The sequence below is a fragment of the Elephantulus edwardii genome, unplaced genomic scaffold, assembly GCF_000299155.1.
Source record: "Elephantulus edwardii isolate Elephantulus edwardi_28Jun2011 unplaced genomic scaffold, EleEdw1.0 scaffold00276, whole genome shotgun sequence".
Classification (NCBI taxonomy): Eukaryota; Metazoa; Chordata; class Mammalia; order Macroscelidea; family Macroscelididae; genus Elephantulus; species Elephantulus edwardii.
Genome location: NW_006400026.1, coordinates 2,671,308 through 2,676,469, shown reverse-complemented (window position 1 = coordinate 2,676,469; position 5,162 = coordinate 2,671,308).

Below are 5,162 nucleotides of genomic sequence, written 5' to 3'. Positions count from 1 at the left end.
AACAAGGGAAAAGATGTTGAAGTAAAAGAACTGAATAGAACATTTCAAAGGGCAGGTAGATGAATGTGTCACTGATGTTACTGATGAAGGAAATAAGAAGTAGTTATTTATATGTAACAAACACATTGTAGCTACAATGTACCAAACATTATTCTAAGATATTTAAAAATATTAACTCTTTTTTATAACAGGAGTAGAGAATTATATTATTTTTTGTTCCAGTTTAACAAATTAAGAAACTGAGACATTGAGAATTTAGGTAACTTGCCTAAAGTCACAGAGGTTAATTTGAAACTGAGATTTCAATGTATGCATGCTCTTGACCATTGTGCTAAGTTTCCTATGAGTGAATACAATGATAATGACTCGCAGGAGACTAGGACAATGTATTATTATCAATAGTAAAGTAGATATTAGGGCTTAGAGTTGAGAAGGTAGATTTGGGATAGGAATGAAAATTGAAATTATTAACATAAGAAAGTCTTGGATATAGATGAAATTGCCTTTTTTTCCCACCTTGACAATGAGTCTTAGTTTTAGAATGTCACCTCTGCTATTAATTAACTCTGAGTAGCATCCTAAGCATGTTCTCTGAATGAGGTATAACTCTTGCTTCTGAAGAACAATAGTTAAATGTGTCTGTTATCAGATTGTTTTGCCTCTTTTATCTCCTGTTCCCACAGGTGATGCTCTCGTGTAATTATCAGAAACTATATCCCATATGAACTTTTCCTGATTGGGTTTTAGAACTAAGCAGCTCTGTGACTCATAGAACATATAACAACCTAGAGAATCAATACTAAGTCCATGGTACTTTGCAAATGAATGTTAATCACATGAGCAAGAAAATAGGTCAGAAAATTACTCATGTTGACAATGAGGTTTTTATCAAATGAATGTCAGAATTAACTTGAGATCTCAGGGGTGACTGAATTTTTACCATATTACTCATATTTTTTTAGAGTCCTTGTCATTTATTGGTAAGGAGTTGCACAGTCAAGCCAGAGGCACAGTTTGAGGGACACCAGCTGCTCTGAGGGAGAAAGATGGGCAATCTTCTCCTACATGATTTAAAGTCTCTGAAAAGTCACTGGAGGGTCAGCCAAGAGTCAGTTCTGACCCACTGCCATATAACATAACAAAAGAATTATATGTGTATTGTGACAGACTGGCCCATAGTGCTTTTGTTTCATAACTAGTAGCTTGCAGATATTTATATTTCAGTGTTATTTGCTTATCTGACCTAACCAAGTTCAAACATCAAGTCTGAACTTGCTGATTTCCCAGAGGGTTTTCTGAGGCTATAAGTCACATGGGAGGAGATTTCCCTTCTTTCTTTCTTGAAAATTTTGGATTCAAACCACCAGGGTGGCTTGACCTTTAGGTGAGCAGTTCAACTCCATAATAACTATATCACTAGAGTGCTTTATTAGACAGCAAAAATTCACACTTCCAAAAGAAAATCTTAAATAAAGAATAATAAGAATAATTCACAATACTAAAGAAAGGGGTGTATCAGTTTTGTATTATTTCTCCTTATGTATTCAGTCTGTATGCTGAGCAAATTATTCAAGAAAGTGAATTCTTTGAAGAAGAATGTCGCATCAGGGTTGGAGGAAGGCTCATCAAAATGTTTGTTATACAGATGACACAATCTTGCTTGCTGAAAGAGAGGAACTTGAAGCACTTGTTGCAGAAGATCAAAGACTACGACCTTCAATATGGATCGCATCTCAATGTCAAGAAAACAGAAATTCTTGCCACTGAATCTATATGCAATATTATGATAGATGGACAAAAGATTGAAACTGTCAATGACTTCTTTTCACTTGGATTCAAAATCAATACACTTGGTACCAGCAGTAAGGAGATCAAGAGACATGTAACACTGGAAGTCTGCATTTAGGACTTTTCCAAATTATTGAGGAGTAATGATGTTAGTTTAAGGACAAAGGTTCAGACCATGGTCTTTTCAATCGCTTATTATGCTGCTGAAGCTGGATGGTGAATAAGGATGACAGAATTGATGCTTTTGATTTGAGGTTTTTCGAGAAGAGTACTGAATATCTCATGGATTGCTAAAAGCGCAAACAAATATGTCTTGGATAAGGTTAAGCCAGAATGCTACTTGGAGGCAAAGATAATAAAACTTCATTTCACATACTCCAGGCATGTTGCTAAGAGAAGCTATTAGATAGAGAAGGACATTATGCTTGGGAAGGTAGAAGAATGGAGAAAGAAGGAAGACCCTGACCAGATGAGTTGACACAGTGACTGCAGCAATGGGCTTGAATATGTCAGATATTGTGAGAATGGCACAGGATAGGACAGGGTTCAGATCTATTGCTCACAGGGTCACTATGAGTCGTCCTCAACTCTATGACACAATTATAACAAAGAAAATAATAAATATGTGAAACTATAAGAAAGTCATTAAGTAACCAATTTCTATACTTCACAATATAATGTCTTTATGTCAGCTGCCTTTTTTATCTAATTTAACATTCTTAGAAACCTGTAAGGTATGAGTATTATTATTTCACAGATGAGGAAGTTGAGGCTTAGATACATCAGGATGCCATCCTAGGAGCTATTGGAGTGAAACAAAGTTCAGACCCAATCTTTGTGTCCTCAAAGCTTATGTTCTTTCTTTCCCCTTCATGGTAATACCTTCAAATAAATCTCTAATTATTTTTTAAGCACTTATTAACTGTACAGCAGAGAGCATATATAAACAGTATAGCATATATCCTTCATCTAAAGAGTTTACACTTCAATAATGAGGCTAAAGAAGCATTCTTAAGGAAAGATTGTTGTTAAGTGCCATTTAGTAAACTCCTACTCATAGAGACCCTACTTACAACAGCTTGAAACCCTACCTGACCCTGTGCTATCCTCACGACCTCCATTTAATTTAATCCTATTGATAAGTCACTTTGTCAATCCATCTTGTTGAGGGTATCATTTTGTACTCTGAACATCTACTGTACCTTTCCATAACACAATACTATATAAATAAATAATCATTTGGAGATATTCAGTAGTATTATCATTAATCATATTTATATTGTCTTTATTCCATTTTCCGGGTTAACATACCTCTTTCCACTTGTAGCCTTACACAGATTCTTATATGACAACTTGTATAGGGTTAGAGCTTATTTAGACAGTCACCAATTATTTATTGATGAATAACAACTCTCTCGATAGATGATAGATTATAGATAGATAGATAGATAGATAGATAGATAGATAGATAGATAGATAGATAGATATAGATATATATTTGTTGAAAAAGATAAAATTTCAGATATTTATGTAAAAGTTATAGTTAAAGGAAGAAATATCAAACTGGCAAGAGTTTCCAGAAGCATGTAGTTTGGGAAGTGAATGCCACCCCTGCTTCCAAACCTGTCTTAAACTGGGAGCTCCACCAAACACTGTCCACCATGGGTAGCCATTATGGAATTTGAGACCCCAGTGGCACAAGGTGGAGCAAACCCAGAGTTTACCTCAGCACAGCAAATGGACAGAAGAGTGCTGTACGACTTAGAGGAATATTCCTCCAAAATATAGTAACAAGGGATTAAAATATAATCCCTCGGGCCTAACTTTTGAGTACATGAGCCCTCCAGGAGGTCTTGTTGACTCTAAATAAGCAGCTTAAATAAAAAAACAACTGAACATTCCACACTGACCCTCAATCAAAACAAGAGAGCCCATCTTACAGAATACAGCTGCTTCATCCTGTCTCCAAAATGGAGACAAGAGCTTGGTGTTATATATTGTTGTTGTTGCTGTTAAGTGCCATCTAGTACCAACCCTATAAACAAATGACCGTAACCTTGTTCTATTCTATAACTATTATCTTTTCTCTAAGTTCATAGAGTTTCCACAGGCATGTTTAGGAAGTGGATGGCACTCCTTCTTCCAAGCCTGTCTCAATCTGTGAGATCTACCAAACATTGTCAACCATGTGTAACCATTATGGCATTTGACAAACGAATGACACACCATTCAGTATTATAGCAATTCAAAGTTACCTCAATACAGAGAAATGACAAAACAGTGCTATACCACTTAGGAGAATGTTCATTTCAAACACAATTAAAACCATGCTTCAGGACCACGGGCCAGGGGGCCAAAATGAGTTTTAAAAGACCCCAGGACCATGCCACAGACTCTCATTGGCCCCAACAAGAGGCTTCTGGACAACTAAGCAATCAGAGCTGATGCCCATCCAACACAGAGAAGGCCTCACTCCTCCAAAGCCACATGAGTTTTAAAAGACGCCTGGCCTGTATCCTAGGCTCTCACTGGTTCCTAATATTATACTTACTTATTTAAAAAAATGGAAAAATTACAATTAAATCACTACATTCTAAAAGAGGGAAATTGGCTGTAAATTTTGTCAGAAAAAATAGTTATTTTATTGTGTCATCTAAAAACTTCAAAGTGATCACTCTTCCCCTTAGAGACAGATATGTGAGGATTTTCATTGATTCTTATATAGTAAAACTCCCCAGATATGTTTAAAATTGCATAAAGAGAAAAATTCATACACATTAATTATTTAAAATCAAAGAAAGAAAATAACTAATCATTCATATGAAGAAATTAGAAAATCCTCAACCAAACAACGTTAAAGAAGGTAAGAAAAAAAAAATAAAGAATAAGTTGATGAACTAAAAACAAAACACAGGAAAAGAGTAGTTTGATAAAGAAATCAAAATCATTTAGTTGAAGGTGAAGAAAATTGCTAACACCCTGCATTCCCAATGATATACGTATAATTACATAAACTCGAAAGGCAAATGTTAACAGAAAATATTATGTTCAGAATTGTAATAATATATTTTAAACTTCAGTGAACTGCATCCTTTTGAAAGGTATTTTATGTATACTGCATTGAAACAGATGAGACAACTGTTTAAAAGGTATATATAATTAGGTATTATTGACATGACATGAGTCCAGAACAAAGATTGCATAGTGGAGTGGACTTGGGGGGAGGGATTGTATAACAATGAAATAATTTTCTTTTACTTTTCAAAGAGAAGAATGAACTGGAGAGGAAGAGTGGGCAGGGAGAAAAGTGCAACAATGAATGAATGGAAATCTAAAATCTCTGTAAATTTTCATTAAAATTAAAAATAATAAAA